Source organism: Lontra canadensis, unplaced genomic scaffold (genome assembly GCF_010015895.1).
Source record: "Lontra canadensis isolate GAN:19392208 unplaced genomic scaffold, GSC_riverotter_1.0 scaffold87, whole genome shotgun sequence".
Classification (NCBI taxonomy): Eukaryota; Metazoa; Chordata; class Mammalia; order Carnivora; family Mustelidae; genus Lontra; species Lontra canadensis.
The window spans coordinates 6,138,673-6,158,767 of NW_022631081.1; the positions used below are offsets into that span (position 1 = coordinate 6,138,673).

The 20,095-nt window shown below is 45.9% G+C and overlaps 1 pseudogene; it reads right to left on the reverse strand.

Annotated features, from left to right (window-relative positions):
- Positions 1-3,547: 3,547 nt before the first annotated feature.
- The window catches only part of LOC116882700, a 121,534-nt pseudogene continuing 104,986 nt past the window's right edge, over positions 3,548-20,095 (reverse strand).

The following is a 20,095-nucleotide window of genomic DNA, read 5'->3' on the forward strand; positions in this document are numbered from 1 at the left end:
TGTGCTCCTCAGTGCCTCTCCCCTCTGCCTCCTGCAATCTTTTCTTAGGAAGTCATGTGCATCCCTGTGATTTCAAGGGGCATCTTTTCCCTGAGAAGAGATCTTGGTCTCCAGCATCCTTATCTGGACCTCTGGAGTCAGGCACAGAGCATCGTCCCTCCACATCTCTGTTTGGTGGTCTCACACACTCTTCTGTGTGAATTCTTCAGTTATTTCAACTCCTTTTATCCCTGCTCAAACTCACCACATTAGTGCAGCCATTCAAATCTTTCACATCACATGGCACCCTTGGTGATCTCTATGTAGCTCAAAATGGAAGGCATAAAATAGTCCATGGCTCCTTTCTCCTTCACCTGGCCCCACATCCACATCTGCATCTCAGCCACCCTGCCTGGTGTTTGTCCTAGGACAAACTTGACCCTGCTCCCCTTTCCAGCTTTGCAGCTCCCATTCTTTCTCACCAGGACAGCCTCTAACTGGTCCCCCTGCTTCCACTCTTCTTTCTTCCAAAGCATTCTTACACAAGCAGAAACACTGATCTTCTTCAAATATGAAGGATCTAACCCTAACCCTCAACTTTATGGTCAACTAATTTTCGACAAAGTAGGAAAGAATGTCCAGTGGAAAAAAAGACAGCTTCTTCAATAAATGGTGTTGGGAAAATTGGACAGCCACATGCAGAAAAATGAAATTGGACCATTTCCTTACACCACACACGAAAATAGACTCAAAATGGATGAAGGACCTCAATGTGAGAAAGGAATCCATCAAAATCCTTGAGGAGAACACAGGCAGCAACCTCTTCGACCTCAGCTGCAGCAACATCTTCTTAGGAACATCGCCAAAGGCAAGGGAAGCAAGGGCAAAAATGAACCATTGGGACTTCATCAAGATCGAAAGCTTTTGCACAGCAAAGGAAACAGCCAACAAAACCAAAAGACAACTGACAGAATGGGAGAAGATATTTGCAAACGACATATCAGATAAAGGGCTAGTGTCCAAAATCTATAAAGAACTTATCAAACTCAACGCCCAAAGAACAAATAATCCAATCAAGAAATGGGCAGAAGACATGAACAGACATTTCTGCAAAGAAGACATCCAGATGGCCAACAGACACATGAAAAAGTGCTCCACATCACTCGGCATCAGGGAAATACAAATCAAAACCACAATGAGATAATACCTCACACCAGTCAGAATGGCTAAAATTAACAAGTCAGGAAATGACAGATGCTGGCGAGGATGCGGAGAAAGGGGAACCTCCTACACTGTTGGTGGGAATGCAAGCTGGTGCAACCACTCTGGAAAACAGCATGGAGGTTCCTCAAAATGTTGAAAATAGAACTACTCTATGACCCAGCAATTGCACTACTGGGTATTTACCCTAAAGATACAAACGTAGTGATCCGAAGGGGCACGTGCACCCGAATGTTTATAGCAGCAATGTCTACAATAGCCAAACTATGGAACGAACCTAGATGTCCATCAACAGATGAATGGATAAAGAAGATGTGGTATATATACACTATGGAATACTATGCAGCCATCAAAAGAAATGAAATCTTGCCATTTGCGACGACGTGGATGGAACTAGAGGGTATCATGCTTAGCGAAATAAGTCAATCGGAGAAAGACAACTATCATATGATCTCCCTGATATGAGGGAGAGGAGATGCAACATGGGGGGTTAAGGGGGTAGGAGAAGAGTAAATGAAGCAAGATGGGATTGGGAGGGAGATAAAACATAAGTGACTCTTAATCTCACAAAACAAACTGAGGGTTGCTGGGGGGAGGGGGGTTGGGAGAGGGGGGGTGGGGTTATGGACATTGGGGAGGGTATGTGCTATGGTGAGTGCTGTGAAATGTGTAAACCTGGCGATTCACAGACCTGTACCCCTGGGGAAAAAATATATGTTTATTAATAAAAAAAAAAAAGAACAGCAGTGTAACAGTGGCTATAATGTACATGTTCTGTGCCAAGAGCCTTATCTCATGTAATCCCCACAAGGGGCCTATGTCGAAGGTGCTGTGAACATCCCCATTTTGCAGATGCTAAAACCAAGACATGGGGGTGAAGTGACTTGCTACAGTTCAACCAGGATTCCAGAGCCCATGGCCACTACCTCAGGTACCTCCTGGTCAGGTGCATCTTTATTAAGTTAAGTAGCACGTGGTTCTCATTTGGGGAGAAACCGAGATACTAACTTCCTAGTTTCAGGTCCCCCCACCCCCGGCTGGCCCCAGAGTCCAGATCACTTTTTTTCTAATCGCAAACACCTGAAATCATTTTCATGATCAACTAACTGGTGGATCCAGGGGGTCCAAAGATGGGGCAGCTTACCGAATTCAGACTGCATACGAGGGTAGATGATCCTGAGCATGTAATTTCTGGCCTTGTCATTTTCCTTGTCTGAAGACGTGGATTGGGCAGAATTCTGAGATCTTCGCTTGTGCAGTTTGGGAACTACTTTGCCCTGAAAGAACATGTCCCATTGCACCGTCCTTGGGATACACCTGTTCCCACAATCTGCACGGCCTGAGGGTTTCAGTGGGATGTGTGCCTACAAAGTCATGTAAGGATCCATAGGCAAGAATGGCCACTTCTCCGGGAGCCTGGGTAGCTCTGTCAGTTAAACATCGACTCCTGATTTCGGCTCAGGTCATGATGACCTGGTGATGGTTGTGAGATTAAGCCCCGAGTTTCAGGCTCCTTGGTGCATGGAGCCTGTTTGGGATTCTCCCCCTCCCACCACTCCTCCCCATCCCACTTGCACACGTACACATGGTCCTCTCCTCCCTCTCTCTCTCAAAAAAAAAAAAAAAAGGACGTGGTCCAGAAGAGTATGGTTGGCCATTGTGAAGTGACCCACCAAAGGGAAATAGTGTTCCCAAACATCCGATGTCCTTCAAGCACCCTCCACGAATCAACTTGACCTATTTTTATATGGAATCTTTCAGACCTATCCCATTTCAGAGAAGTATTTGACTAGCTAGCACATATTGAGCACTTACTGTATATAAGCACAACGCATTAAAGGCAGTGTCTTATTGGAATACTCAAAATAGACCTATGAGGTATATCTATTACTGTCTATTTTACAAATGATGGAACCAAGGCCCAGAGAGGTAATGTAATTTGCTCACAGCTGCAGAGTAGGGCCTGGATCTGAACCCAGGTCTGTCTCACGAAATAAGCTTAATGTTTTGTGCCTAGGTGCGGTACAGATCCCTTGCTTTCTACAGCAGGATCGCCTTCTTGTTCTGAATGTACCTTCTCTTTACTTTAAAGAGAACTGTAGTCTTTTATCCCAGATCTTCAGAACACAGGCTTTGGAACAAAAAAGACCTGATTTTGAGTCCAAACTATGGCGCTTCCAGGCTGTTTAGAGCCCTGCTGTGCCAAGCTGTTTAGAGCCCTGCTTAGCACATTACAAGAGCTCAATAAGTGTTAGCTGATAACACCATGGGTAGGATGCTGAACCCTTATCATATATCATAGGATGTTCACAACAAGACCAGGAGAAGGTGCTGCTATGTTTCCAATTCATAGATGGGGAAACTGAGGCTCAGTGAGGAGAAGTCCCTTGTTTGAGGCTATACAAGTAGTAAGGAGGTGGGGCCAGTCATGGGAGCTAGGAGGAACACTCCAGCCCTGTGTTCCCCCATGGTCCCTACCTTGCTGGTGGCAGTACACATACACAATCTCCTCTAGGTGGGTGGTCATGGCATAGTTCCAGTAGACGCTGGAAGCGGAGGGATGGTTAGGTCCACAGGATGCCTTCTCACCTCATTCTGACAAAGGTCCCAGGAAGGCAGACCACACCTATGGGCTCCTGCACCCTTATCACTAGGACCCATCTGCCCCCAACAACAATTGGTTAGACTTCGAATCCCACTTCCACCAATTATACTGAATCAGACCCTTCTCCTCTCTGTGCCTCAGTTTCCCTAGCCACAACACATGGAAGTTAGAAGAGAAGTTCTCTAAGGGACCTTCCTGCACTGGTCTGTACCAGAGTCAGCCGTGCCAGGGCCCATGGAGTGAACGTCCTCTGAAGGCAGCCAAGCATAAGAGGGTTTTCAGAGTAGCAGTCTCTATGGAGCCCCTTGCATGTGAATCTGGGCCAGGAGTTCCTTCCCCAGACTCCCACACTACCCATCACCCAGGGGTACAGTGGTCTGTTTTCTCTTGTTTCCTGGAGAGGTGCTGATCTGGACAATAACTGGGTTTTGCTCACTTCTACAAGATGCTCAGAGAATATTCAGAGCTAATGGTGAATGCCCTCGGGTACCCAGTAAACAAAGCAACTCTCCACCTACCACCAGATACCAGCAAGGAAGAGCTGTGGCCACAGTCCCTTTGAAGATGTGTAACTTGACACCAACAGCCTCTGGGTTCCAGCCTCCCAGCTAAGGGCTTTACCAGCATTTTCTCATTGACTCTTTCCTGTATGCCCATTCCAAGCTTCCATTATCACATCCCCATTTTACATCAGATGAACAAACTGAGGCTCAGGAAGGTGAAGCTGACTGTCCAAGATCACTCAACTGGGAAGGAGTAAGAGCTGAGCGTCTGTTTTCATTTTACATGTTTCAACAGTTTCCTAGAGTAGTACTGCTGGGTCACGTGGTAAGAGTAGGTCATAAGAAACTTCCAAACTGGTTTGTGAAGTGATCGTATCATCAGCGATGTGGGGGGAGTTCCAGATGATGCTCCACATGGCAAGGCTAAGATCTGAGCCAAGTGCAACCTGACTCCAGAGGCCAAGTAGCCATTCTCTGGTGATATTTCCTCACGTACACTAGGAAAGTCAGCTGGGGAGTTCTGACCCTCGTTATTTAACAGAGGGTGCTGACGGGGACAAGAGAAGAAGTCCTGAAGCTCCTCAGACAAGGACCATGCCCCTTTTCTTCATTGCCTCTTCATCCCCAAAGAGATGCCGGGGTCCCTGGGCACTCTCATTTCCTACACGTTAACCACCATGTTTCTGACACCTGGCTTTTTCTCTTTCACTGAGTTCTGGGTTCCAGGCAGGAGTAAAAATGATAGTTGGGGGTTCAGAGCCCAGGGCTGGGGAAGTCTCTAGCCTCTGCAGTAATGACCTTGAAAGTGCAGACTCAGCTGGAACAAAATATCAATGTGTCTACAATGTGCCTGTTCACAGAAGAAAAGGTGAGGCAGAAAGATGAAGGCCCCAGTGATGTAAGTAAGGTGAGGGGGAGGAGTGCTTGGTAATCATATGGTTCAATGTTTCTCCAAGCTAAAAGTTTTTTGGCCACAAAACCCTGGGCTTAAATGCAACTAAGAAACTGGGCCCTCGAATTGAATTCTGAGGAGAATTCTGGGGAGAAAACTTATCCCGCCCCCTCATTTGATAGGAAGGGGGAAACTAAGGCCCAGAGATAGGAAGAGATATACCCCAAGTCACCCAATGAGATGAGGACCAAGCAAGAACTTGGCCCCAGAACATACATTTATGCATTTACCTGCATATTCGTTTTCTCCTCCGGTATAATGTAAACACATGGTAAGCTCTGAAAAGATAAAGGTTTTCCTCTCTTTTTCTGCATCTGCTCTCCCTCTTTTTCTCATATTTAGCACAGAGACTAGCACATTGCAGGTTCTCCATTAATAGCTGATGAACAAATCCAGGTCCTCTTTTTTTTTTTTTTTAAGATTTTATTTATTTATTTGAAAGAGAGGCAGTGAGAGAGAGCATGAGCGAGGAGAAGGTCAGAGGGAGAAACACTCCCCATGGAGCCGGGAGCCGGATGCGGGACTCGATCCCGGGACTCCGAGATCATGACCTGAGCTGAAAGCAGTCGTCCAACCAACTGAGCCACCCAGGCGTCCCCAAATCCAGGTCCTCTTACTTCCCTGCTTCATTTCACAGAGATTATCTGAGCACTGACTTTGTGCTAGGATGGGTGGCAGGTGCCGGAGAAAAGACATGCGCATGAAAGATTTCTTGCCTTTTCAGAAATGAGGTCTAGAAAACAAGAGCTGGTATACAGGTGGGCACAGATTTATCAATTGAGCACTATTTTATAAATGCTGTGAAGAAGATTCAGGGCTCCATGTGATCCAAATTCAGCTGGGAAATCAGGGAAGGCCACGGGTTTAAGACGAATAAGCTGAAACAAGGTCCCAGGCCAAGGGCATCTCCTAGGCCCCGCATCATTCCGTGGGGAGGGTTTTTTGATCAGAAACTCTGGAGTCTGGGGTGCCTGGGTGGCTCAGTTGGTTAAATGACTGCCTTCAGCTCAGGTCATGATCCTGGAGTCCCAGGATCAAGTCCCACATTGGGCGTTCCTGCTCGTCCATGCTTTTCCCGCTGACCTCTCCCCTCTCATGTTCTCTCTCTCTTTCATTCTCTATCTCTCAAATAAATAAATAAATAAAATCTAAAAGAAAGAGAGAGAGAGAGAGACTCTGGAGTCTGGCTGGAGCTGAGTTATGTGGCCCAGCCCAAGACGGATTGTACCTTCCATTGACCATCTCTGAAGACAGATGCCACCTCTGCACAGGAATTGGCCAGCTTAGAGAATAGCATTAATCACACCAAGGCCTGAGGTTCCTCACAGTGAAGCCTAACATGAAACAGAACAAGTAATGGTGTTCTGCTTCTGTTCTGTTAAAAGAGCCCTTATTATATAGATATAATATCTATATACTGCCAGGATTCCTCAAGCTGGAATAATCAGGCCATACACACTCTGCACAGTACCTTCCCTCTGTCTGCATTCCTTCTAGGGCCCATCCCTAATTTTGCTAGAACAGAGGGTTGCAGCAGGAAATTCCTGTTTTTCGGGTTTCTTCAGAGCATGACCACAAAGCCTTTGCTGAGCTTTACAGATCACAGGGTAACATAGGGAGACATAGCTCTGGACCAGATACCCACCAACCACAGCCTCCCGCTTTCTTTCTTGACTTGAGTGATGGGAAGGGAGGCAGCAGATGGGGGAATATTTGCCATTGGTAGGCTTCGCAGATCTTTGTTAAGATTTCTCCCACTGGGAGAAATGGTGTTTTGACCAGGATTTGGCTAACTCCCATGCCCTAAGATTCTTCTCTTTGGTTTTTAGATCCTCCCATTGAGCTACCCGTAAAGCCACAGCTGTAGGGAGGCTGGGCCAAATGGCTGCAAGAACCAGACCAAGCACTAGGTCAGGGCAGGGCATGAAGGGGAGAGCACAAACCTCCCTGTGTTAAGGGTAGGAGAGGGACAAGGCACCCTACCTCTTCTCATAGCACAGGTACCCCATTGACCCATTCATTAGTTGGTTCAGTGTCCATTTCAAAGTCATAACATCAGCCGTCTGATACAGGGACAGGTACCCTGGCACAACCTCCATATCATCCCTCTGCAGAGAGAGCACAGGCTCAGTCAAAGTGTCACAGTGATCGTGGGTCCTGGCCCAACTGCTTTAGGATGCATAACAAGAACCAAGATGTTGGGTCATGCCCCCAAGGCCATGGACATTTGGAAGATTCTGAACCTCCTTCCAGGTGGCCATGCCAAGCAAAGCAGTGTGTAATCACCACCCACCTCCACCAAAATGGGTTCTGTAGATCCAGGTATGAAAGCTGTCTGCCCCCACCCACTTTCATACTCACACCTCCTCCCCTCAACCAAGGTCCAGGAGCCTTGCTGCAAGGGCAGGGCTGGTGGCTCTTTAGAATCAGGAAGGGGCTCTACCCCTCTTCAACACCACCCTCTTCTCAACAGAAGACATTTATCAGCATTGTTTTGGCCAGTCTTAAGCGGGGAAAAGAGGGCAGCTGAGCTCTATGTCCCATCTATAAACATTTTCCAGAATCCCCAAATACCAACACTGTATTCGCTGCTCAGCAGCCTGACCCTCTGTCTTCCCAATTTGCCTGCAGAGCTTTTTACCTGCTTGCTCTGCTTTATCCCAAGTGGGGTGTGAGGGAGGGGGCTAACTCCAAGACTCATACATAGAGGAGGCAATTTCTCCACCAAATTCACCTAAACAACACGTAGGGATGGACAGCTGACATTTACTGAGCACCTACTGTGTGCACCAAGCATGGCTTGGCATCATGTGCATGGTCTCCATTTAACCACACATGCCCCATGATGGAGCACTATTTTATGAATGGTTTTCACATTTTAATGCTCCTGAAATGAGGATGCGTCTGATAGAGTAGCATCTCATGATCATGACATAGTGGTCACTGCCTGATCTCATGCAAACTCGGGCCTAGCAGTTCAGACACTATTACTTCAATACAGTTTTTTTTTTTTTTTTTTTTAGATTTTATTTATTTCTTTGACAAAGAGAGAGAGAGAGAGAGAGAGAAAGAACGAACAAGCAGGGCAGGTGCAGAGGGAGAGGGGGAAGCAGGCTACCCACTGCGCAGGGAGCCTGATTCTGGGCTCAATCCTAGGACGCTGGGATCATGGCCTGAACCGATGACAGCCAAGTTGCCAAATGGAGCCAACCAGGCGCCCCTCCATTCCATTTTGAGCATGGTTGTTACTTCCTTTGTGGAGGGAGTACAGGTGCTATTTTAAATGTCTTTATAAATATTAGGCTGATTCATCTTTGAATCCAAAAGTGATTGTGCAGAAAACCTGGCAACAGAGCAAAAGGGCACTGATGTGATATTGGCAAAGCAGACACACTATTCACCACTGCACAAATGCCCACAGTGCCAGGTTGTCTCACAAAGCAACAACCAAGTGCACACGTTTGGAAAAAATACTGCGCTTTCAACACTCTTGATCAGAGGTTAGCAAACTTTCTACAAAGGGTCAGATAGGGAAAAATTTGGGCTCTGGGCGCCATACAGGCTCCATGGCAGCCAGTCAACTCTCCATTGTAGCCTCAAAGCAGCTATACACGATATGTCATGGGCATGGCTGTGTTACAACAAAGCTTTATTTGCAAAAACAGGTGGAGCACTGCATTCAGCCTGTGACTATATAGTTTGTTGACCCCTTCTTTTGATGGAACAGAAGACAATATTTGGTGGAAAAATATAGACAGTGATGTCTCTCAGTCAAAAAGTGACCTGATGATTAAACCCTAAAATGTGAAGAAGTTTTCAGACTATCTTCACTAATGAATGTCAATTTCATGTTCTGTGGGAGTTCCTCAGTGGCTCAGTCAGTTAACTATTTGCCTTCAGCTTAGGTCATGATCCCAGGGTCCTGGGATTGAGCCCCACACTGGGCTCCTTGCTCAGTGTGGAGCCTGCTTCTCCCTCTCCTTCTGCCTGACATTCCACCTGATTGTGCTATCTCTCTGTGTTACTATTTCTGTCTGTCTGTCTCTCTCTCTGTCAAATAAACAAATCTTTTTTTAACTGTATGTTTTGCGTGTAGATACAAGTATAATGTATGACTTTAAAAAACAATATATCCAAATAAGTCTTAAAGAGTTCCTTCAAAAAGTGTAAAATAAAATGTTCAAGTTGTGAAAAAACATTTTATATGACTTAATAGCATTTTTTTTACTTCCTGATGGTTATGTTTAAAAATGGGATGTCTTAAATTCATAGTTTCTTAGATCTGAGGAGATAGGATCTTGTACCCACTAGGATGTAGATACAAAGGCTCAGAGGGAGAAGTGACTTGCTTAGGGTTACCTTGTGGTCACAACTGTGACTGCAGAGCAGGAGTGGCCAACAAGAGAGATTGGATGGAGAGACAGCTGTGTGGACAGGTGAGTGGAGAGAGGGACTGGAAGATAAACGGACAAATAGTTGGATAGACGGATGGATGAATGGGTAGATGCATGCAAAGATGGGTAGGTGAATGGATGGATAGACATGTAAATAGGGGTAGATGGACAGAGTGATGTCTGTATAGGTAGGTGGGTGGAAAGAAGTAAAGATGGGTAGATGGATGTATGGATGACTAAATGGATGGATATAAAGATGGATGGATGAACAGATGTCAAGATGGGTTGATGGGTGGATAGAAAGATGGATGGATAGTTACATAGATGGATGGACTGATGGATGGGTAGATAGAAGGAAATGTTGTCCTATGGATGAATGGTTGAAGAGATGGAATACTGACAAATGAAAGAAGAGATAGATATGTGGGTAGGTGGAAGGATGAATGCATGGATGAATGACTGAATGGATAGATGTAAAGATGGGTGGATGGATGAATAGTTGGATGGATGGATGCGTGGATGGATGGGTAGGAGGAAATGTCATAGAGATGAGTGGATGGAGAGATGTACCACTGGCAGAAAAGAAGAGACAAGTATGTGGGTAGGTTGATGGATTGAATGGATGAGCAACATGGAGCCAGAGGGAACTCCTCCTCTATAACCTGAAGACAGACCCCCCCCCCCACACACACACCACCCGTGGAAGATCAGACCCAAGATCTCTCTCACCGGCTGAACCTGAATGTTGTTCTTGCCATAGAGCAACGTGGCCTTGGAGCTCTGAAACAGGGATTCTATGTAGTTACAGGCAGAAAGGGATTGTCAGTCACCCATGCTGTCACTTGAATACCTATTCTGGATCTGGCAGTGTGACAAGAGGAGGAGGGTGAAGCCTGGGGTGACCCTCAGGGTCCCACTCCATTCCCCACCTTCCCCACCAAAGTCTGGGACCCAGCCCAACTCCCTTCCGTGGCCCCACAGCCCACCCCTACTCACACAGAGGGCCAGATGCTTGGTGGATAAGTCCTGCCACAGGTGCAAGCTGCGGATGCGGTGCTTCTGCATGAACTCGTCTGCCAAGGGGTTAGTCCAAAAGTGATCCACAATCTTCATCTGGGAGTACTCCAGGGCACGGGGCCCCACTGTGGGGGATACAGGGGCTAGGACTCCAGAACCCCAGACAGTTCGTCTACCCCCTCCATGGGCCACTGATTTCACCTCTTCTCTCCTCCAGCTGGTGAGTACCCCCCAGGGTCCTCCTAAGGAGAGGCCAGCACCAGACCCTGGGAGCCAGAGCCAGGGAACAGGTACGTTTTTGATGGAGGAGGCTGGGGGGAGTTGACAGAGGCTCTTTGTCTGCCCAGTGGGCAGAGCTCAGAGTACTGGACTACTTACCCAACAAAGACACAAGGATGGGCCATCCATGGGTCCATTAGGAGGGCCTCCTTCACATAGTACTTACTAGCATGAGTAAAGGACAGGCAGGTTTGGATGGTGACTGGCAGAGAGCGCACAATCGACTTTGACCATCTGATTAACAGTGGACTGTGTTCAGTCTCCCTCTTGTCACCTCTGTGAGCCTCAGATGCCCCATCTGTAAAATGGGTGTAATAAAAATAGGTGTCTTAGGGCTGTTGGAAAGCCTTTTGAGAGAGACAACAGATGTGAGGCACTTAGCACCATGGGTGGCGTGGAACTGCTTAGTACATGGCTATATGATACAGCTGGAATGAGAGTAACAGGAATAATGATTACAAAGTGACTCCTGGGGTTTCTTGGGTGGCCCAGTCATTAAGCATCTGCCTTTGACTCTGGTTAGGATCCCAGGGTCCTGGGACCAAGCCGCACATTGGGCTCCCTGTGCAATAAGAGGCCTCTTTTTCCCTCTCCCACTTCTCCTGCTTGTGTTCCCTCTGTCTCTCTCTCTCTGCCAAATAAATAAATAAAATCTTTAAAAAACAACAACAGCAACAGCAACAACAAAATGACAACAATAACAAAACGAAGTGGCTCCTGGGTGGTTATATCAACTTCTACCTCATCTTCCATTTCAGAGGGCAAATTGCTTAGGGGCTCGGATGTTGTTGGCCCTTCTAATGTTACTGAGGCAGCGAGATGCTTTTTAGCCCTTGTGTGCCCTGAAAAGCTGTGTTAACAGGACTTCTTGCCCAGGCAACCAATGTGGGTCATGCCTGCCTGATGTGCTCACGAGCGCCCCCTGGCTCCTGACTCTTCCCCATAACTTGTTCTTGCTGTTTTGCTTTTCATTTCTTTGTTTGAGTTGTTGTGGAGTGGCTTCTAATTCTTTGCTAACTCATACCATCTAGAAACAGAATTCTAGAGGTTGGAAAAGACCTTGTTCTACCCTCCTGAGGGGTCTCAGGCTCAGGGAGGGCAAGTGACTTGTTGGAGGCCACACAGCAAGTGGCTGTAGGCTACACCCAGTCAGCCTGGCTCTTCCCATCCTATAGCAGGGGTGAAGACCACAGGATTGGGAGGGAGACAGGAGACAGACTGAGGGAGTGCCAGGCTCAGCCATTCCGCCATCGGTGTGTGTCCCTGGGCAGGTGACTACCTTCTCTGAGCTTCAGTGTCCTCAGCTGTAAAATGGGAAGAACAAAAAAACTCACTTACCCAGGTTGTTGGGAGGATTAAATGTAGACCTGCTTGTACAGGAACAGCACAGACCCTGTATCTAGGAAGTTCTCATGAAATGGTGGCAACATCATGGTAATTTTACCCCAGAGGAATCTTCTGTCCACAAGAATATTGGCTGAGGCAGAACTGACCTGCCAAGTACACACTCAGCAGCAAGTTTATATGTTTTGGCTGAAGATGAGGCTTCAAGACACTTTCCACTCTGCCACTCCGTTTCCATTCCAAAAATCAGTACAGTTACCTGATCATAAACCTTGGGAATACTGCCTTGAAAAATAGCAGGTAGGATTGGGAGCAAGATGTGACCATCAAGGGTGGCCCAAGGAAGCTCCTTTAGGGTGATAGGTTTCGCTGGAACAGTTCTGTGTCCTGACTGTGCTGTCGGTTATACAAACCTATACATGTGTTGAAATTCCATAGAACAACACAGGGGGAAAAAATGAGTGCATGTAAAAGCTAACAAAATCCAAATAAAGTTTGTCGTTTGGTTAACAGTATTTTACCAATGGCAATCTCCTATTTTGGTTCCTTGTACTATGGTTATGGAGGATGTTATCAGCTAGGGTAGAAGAGACTCTCTGTACTAATATTAGAGCTTCTATGTGAATCTAAAAAAAATAAGTTTAATGAAGAAATAGGTTAGCATTATTGCTGAAATAAATCGCTGATTCCTTTTGACTGGCTTATTGAGAAAACACAAGGTCATGTGCCAGAGGTAATAACTACAGAGGCCCTGAACCCATGCTAGGCACAAGGCAGACACGTGTCACAAGAAGATGAAGAGATTAATTGGACTCCAAGGCCTGGATTTCTTCCAGTTCCTCTCTGCCTCCTGGCCTTTGCATCTGCTCTTCCCTCTGCTGGGATCACTATTTCCCCATACCCCCCTTACCTGGCTAATGCCTACATGTCCTTCAAATGGAAGCTTAACTGCCATGTCTTCCAGTACACTTTCCCAGACCACCCAGTGGAGATTAAACACCACCCACCTGACTTGGAATACTCATCATATCTTAACCCAATTAGCAGGTACCTGTTTTCCTTGCTACAATACAAGGTTCATGAGAAGAAGCACTTTGCTCTACACTTTCATACACATTTTCCTAGGAAATAGGCTAAGAATAAAAGATGATCATAATACCCATTGTATGTGAAGATGTGGTTAAACAGGCACTTTCATACAACAAGAGATGAGGGAATTCTCAGATACTCCTCTCATATTCTCCCTCCCTCCCACCTTCTCCCGCACCCCTGGCTGGAAAGGAGTACTGGCCATGAATAGTATCTTCATTCTTCACTGGCTGCCCCATGCTCTTATTTTTTTTTTTAAGATTTTATTTATTTATCTGACAGAGAGAGAGAGATCACGAGTAGGCAGAGAGGCAGGCAGAGAGAGGGGAAAGCACGGTCCCTGCTGAGCAGAGAGTCCGATGCGGGGATCGATCCCAGGACCCTGAGATCATGACCTGAGCCGAAGGCAGAGGCTTTAACCCACTGAGCCACCCCGGCACCCCCTCCTCCATGATCTTAGCATAACATCCAAGTTTTGAACATTGACAGTTGAGACCAGTGTATCCCCAACATCTGGGTTAGTGCCTGGCAGATGGTAGGTGCATAAATATTTATTGGATGAATGGATGGATGGATGGGTGGATGGGTAAATGCTTGCCAAGAGTGCTCATAATATGAAACTTTTACACCAGGTTGATCTGAGCTAGAAAAGAAAATGTAAAAAGGTATCATTATTTCTAAAATGCTGTGTACTCACTAACTCTCCTTCTTTCCCCTTCTCCAGAATGGTGGCAATCCCTGTCCCATTTACCAAATGAGAGAATAGACAGAGGAGCTAAATGACTCCTCTAGGGCCATAGCTAGCAGGAAGACAGTAGGCTGAATTCACGGGAGAAGAAAGATGCCTAAGATAGCAAGATCCTACATCCCACTCTGAATCTTAATATCCTGCATTGACAATAAGCACCTGAATTGTCCCAAGGTTCTCAACTAGGCTAATTTGGAGGCAAACATCAAGAAAGCCTTTACTTAATCTCTTTCAGATAAAGTACATACCAAGAGGGAGAAAATAAAACTTTGTGTAATAGGTTGCAACTCCCAGCAGGTGGCGGCAGAGCACACCCAGGCATCCAGTCTTTCAGGCGCACCTGATGTTTTTCACCAGGTAATGCATTATTTTGTCCAGCACCTTCGCAAACAAGGCAGTATGAATCCACAGGTGCTTGATGGCAAGTGGGGACAGGCTGGGCAGCTTCAGCAGCTTCTGCACATTCTCCTGGATCTGGTTTCACCTTCAAGGCCAGTAAAGGAGGATGAATATTCACAAAAGAGGAAATTCCACAGGACCAATATGCAACTGGTGAAATGTTCTACCTCTCTAGGAAATGAAGGAATGGCAACTAAACCAACAGCAGCCCTTATTGCTCCTGGCAAGTGGGTAAAGAGTTGAAAAAATCATAATACCCAGTGAGTGTAAATTTACAGAGATACAGACACTTTCATAAACTGTTGATGGATAAGCCAGATTCTCACAGTGCTACTTCTCTTCTCTTCCCCTTTCTTCCTCTCTCTTTCTCTTACCCTCTATCTGCCATGGATGAGTGACTGCATGAATAAATGAATAGCTCTCCCTTACCACCTGGCATGGGTATCTGGGTATCTCTAATTTCTCCATTAGAAAGTCTCTCCCAATATTATGGAAGACCCATGGAAATCCATTCCTTTAAAAGTTATCAGCAAACACCTGGGAATTTAGCAGATGGATTGGAAGGCACCTGAAGACCATGTGGCTGAGGAGTCAGACTGCAAACAGGAGTTGGCAATGCCAAAGCCACATGCGGGTCCATCATGCAGTTCTGGCCAGAAGCACTGGGCTGACATGGCCTGGAAGGCAAGGCAAGGACGATTTTCCATCCACTGATGTGGAGTGATCACCCACAGCAGAGAAGACAAACATGGCATACATGCCTCTCTCACCCTTCTCTTGCCCAGAACTGACATGGCTGATCAATCCACACATTCTTTCCCCTGAAACCCACTAGCAGCTCTGGAATCTTTCAAAACAAGGCCTTTGGGTGACCTCTAGCATGGACTGAGAATCCCTGACCAGGCCCCAGATGGAAGCTTTGGCTGCATAGTTGGGACTTTGGGGGTGACTCTGGTGGAAGGTATGCATATACACACACTCATGCCATAAGTCTCCCCCCAACAAACACAATCATCCCTTAACATGTGTGAGTGAAGTCACTGCTCCCCTTCAATGGTTGCCTCAATGTCACACCCGGGCCATGCAGACTGTGACCATACTGGTTTCATTAAACTTTGGTCTTCCTGCATTCAGAATGGGGTCTGGCTCCCAAGAGGCACTTATTCATTCAACAATCATTTCTAGAGCATTTGGGGTGCCGGGCACTGTCCAGGCACTGGGGACATAATGGGGAATAACTGATTTTAGTTGTCTGTTCTCATGGAGTTCAGAGTCCAGTGGAGGAGATAGACAAGAATCAAGTGAACAAAAGAATGAATTAGAGGTAGTGATAACCACAGGAAAGTAAATAAACAGAGGGATGATCTAAAAGATAAATGGGGTGAGGGTTGGAATTTACCTTTAACTGGGGAAGGCCTGAATGATGACAAGGAAGTAGTCATGGAAGATGGGGTGTGTGACCTGGGTGGTGGGTACAGAATGTGCAAAGGCGCTGGGATAGGAAAGAGCCTGGAGGTTTGGGGAACAGAAAGGAGACTGGAGAGAGTGCCAGGAGGTACAGGTTCTTGCAGAGCTCAGGGAAGAGCATGGACTGTCCTCTACGGGTCCGCCCCACCCATACTCCACACTCACGCACTCTTGTTTAGCTGCTCCAGGTCCTGCACCTTGTGGCTCAGCTCCTTGCCTGGTGGGAAGTTCTTGTCCACTTTCATTAAGAGAGCTACAATCTTGTTGCTGTGCAGAAAGCCAGCTGCCAGCTGCCTGCTGCCACAGCCCATGCAGGATGCAGGCCTCCAGAGCTGCTGCAGGGACACAATGGTTGGTCAGCAGGCCCTGCCCTGCCCATGATCCCCTGCACCCAGCTCAGAACTCCAGCCACACAGAGGCGCCTTGGAGATCTATGGGACCCAGAATCACAAAATTTGTAAAAGTCTCATAAGGAAAGGCATATATGCCTCCCTACCTTCCACTACCTCAAAAAGGAGCAAGAGAGTTTAGCAGTTAACGTATGCTCACTGTCCAAGGTCAGATTGTCCGTGTTGATGTCCTCTCCCAAATACTAACCAGTCATGTGACCTTGGGCAACTACTTCCCCTCCCTGAGTCACAGTTTCCTCATCTGTGAAATGTGTCTTAAAAGGTTGCTGTTAGAATGAGGTGGAGAGGGATGCCTGGGCGGTTCAGTCAGTTAAGCATCTGCCTACAACTCAGGTGGTGATCTTGGGGTCCTGGGACTGAGCCCCACAGAGGGGTCTCTGTTTAGGGGTAGTCTGCTTCTTCCTCTCCCTCTGTTCTCTTTCTTTTCCTCTCTCATATAATTGTGTAAAATCTTAAAAAAAAAAAAGAGAATGAGGTGGAAAAAAAATGTATGGAAAGCACTTCATGTAAAGTCACGCACATAGTGAGTGCTTTAGAAACATGAGCTATTGCTCCTGCCAGTGACAGAGGAGGGACTGGACCACAGGACTGTCAAGCTTTATCTGGGTTAAAGAATCACACCAACGTCATTACTGTGAATCCGTAAGAGCTAACATTATGCATCTCTCATTCTATCTCTGCCACAGCCAAGGAAGAAAAATTTAAAAATCCCCATTTTTCAGATGTAAAAACAGAGGTGCTAAGCGGTGAGCTGAATTCCCCAAACCCAGCAAATGAGTGATGGGGTTGTGATACAAATTCAGCCCTGAGCCTGGGGTGTGCTCACAACACTTGTGCTTCCATGAAAATTTTGAAGAGAGGATTCAGTCATCATCTTTTGGTGTTTGTGTTTCCCCTGGGTGGTTGCCTGTGCTCTACCATGACCTTGCTGTGTGACCTCAGGCAAATTGCTTTCCCTCTCTGGCCCTTAGTGTTCCCTCCTGGAAAATAGTCCCTGTGTAGGCCCTTCCGATGACCCCAGTCTTCTTTTTGGTATTTTCAGCAGGCCTCTATTAAGTATTTTCCTGCCTTCTGTCTTACACACAGCAGACTGGGAGCTCATTCTGCTATGTAACAGGAGCATAGTCAGTGTTGATGGGAAAAGGGAGTCTATTATAAGAGCTACTTCTTAGTGGGTATCTGCCGGGTGTTCACCAGTGTTGAAGTTTACCGTCCCTAATCCTGGTGGAAAAACCCTGTGAAGTGAGTGTTCTAGTTTCTGTCACTCCATGCAAGGAAAATGCAAGTAGTCCAAGGGTGAAGAACCTGGCCAAGGTCAGGTTGTGCACAAGGAGAAATACTGAGAAGTTTTGGTTCAACTACTTGTCTTGGGGTATTTATTGTTATTGTTGCTGTTGTTGCTAGCAATTACTTGGCTTTTTTAAAAATTACACTTTTTTTTTTTTTTTTTTTTACACGTAGGCTCCATGCCCAACGTGCGGCTTGAACTCACAACCCTGAGATCAAGAGATGTGTGCCTACCGAATGAGCCAGCCAGGTGCCCCGGCAATTATTTGACTTTGAATGTATGTCCATTCTATTGTCTAATTTGCATGTGGGCTTAAAATATTATGGGTAAGCATCTCCTAAACACCATTTTTGCTTACACACACAACATTTTTCATTTGTCTCTACTGCAACAACTTAATCATCTAGGCATTGGACCTTGGTTGATTCTTTCCAATAATGGCTCATAAGGAGCAATGGGTCTGGGAGACCCTGTAGGCCTTATTCAGTGCCATTATGCTTCTTCTCTCATCCCCAAACGGTGGTTGAAGTTAGAAAATTATCATGATTTTTAGCACTTTCTATTCCTCTAAGTCTTTTTTTTTCTTTGCCTGTTGTTAGTCTTTATTTTTTTTCAGACTAGATTTTTTTTAATTTAATTTCTTTTCAGTGTAACAGAATTCATTGTTTATGCACTACACCTAGTGCTCCATGCAATACGTGCCTTCCATAATACCCACCACCAGACTCCCCCAACCTCCCACCCCGCGCCCCTTCATAACCCTCAGATTATTTTTCAGAGTCCATAGTCTCTCATGGTTCATCTCCCCCTCCAATTTCCCTCAACTCCCTTCTCCTCTCCATTTCCCCATGTCTTCCATGTTATTTCTTATGCTCCACAAATAAGTGAAAATGATAATTGACTCTCTCTGCTTGACTTATTTCGCTCAGCATAATCTCTTCCAGTCCCGTCCATGTTGCTACAAAAGTTGGGTATTCATCCTTTCTGATGGAGGCATAATACTCCATAGTGTATATGGACCACATCTTCCTTATCCATTCGTCCGTTGAAGGGCATCTTGGTTCTTTCCACAGTTTGACAACTGTGGCCATTGCTGCTATGAACATTGGGGTGCAGATGGCCCTTCTTTCACTACATCTGTATCTTTGGGGTAAATACCCAGTAGTGCAATTGCAGGGTCATAGGGAAGCTCTATTTTTAATTTCTTAAGGAATCTCCACACTGTTCTCCAAAGTGGCTGCACCAACTTGCATTCCCAATAACAGTGTAATAGGGTTCCCCTTTCTCCACATCCTCTTTAACACACGTTGTTTCTTGTCTAGCTAATTTTGGCCATTCTAACTGGTGTCAGGTGGTATCTCAATCTGGTTTTGATTTGAATCTCCCTGATGGCTAGTGATGGTGAACATTTTTTCATGTGTCTGACAGCCATTTGTATGTCTTCATTGGAGAAGTGTCACAGCAACTTCTTTCAAGATATGTCTCCAAAGGCAAAGAAAACAAAAGCAAAAATGAACTTTTGGGACTTCATCACGATCAAAAGCTTCTGCATAGCAAAGGAAACCATCAACAAAACAAAAAGGCAACCCACGGAATGGGAGAAGATATTTGCAAATGACAGTACAGACAAGAGGCTGATATCCAGGATCTATAAAGAACTTCTCAAACTCAACACACACAAAACAGATAATCATGTCAAAAAATGGGCAGAAGACACGAACAGACACTTCTCCAACGAAGACATACAAATGGCTATCAGACACATGAAAAAATATTCCTCTAAGTCTTTAACAGGTAGATATGGTCACACATTCTGAAATGGACATGCCTGTTATTTTCTTTGGAAAGAAAGATGTCCAAAAGAAAAAAAAAATAGGTAAGCATATCCCCATATTCACATTTATATGTGTGTGGGTGTTTGTATACACCCACACACATATAAATGTGTATCTATACACCCCTACATATATACATACACATATAAGTACATAAATATACCTAACATTATGCATCTCATTTAAATCTCTGTAATTTAAACAAACATTATCTCATTAAAAACATAAAATTTGCCAAGGTCACCCAAAAACCAAGTGGCAGAAAAGGATTTGAACCTAGGTCTGCCTGGCTGCAAGGGGAATGGATGGACATCAGCATGCTCCCAGATCTCAGCATGTGCTCCCATGGGTGGTGTGCCCAGCCTATGGGATGAAGTTGAAGGGCTGACTGGGTTTCCTCACTGGGGCCTCTCCAGGAGGCCAAGACCTCAAGAAGGGAATTAACACATATCCTTTCTCTCAAGACCCTCCAGTCATGAAGTAAAAAGGGTTTTCAGGGAGAAAGAAATACCCCCACTTACACATACACATGGATTAGAAGCTGAATTCTGACTTGGTGGACACA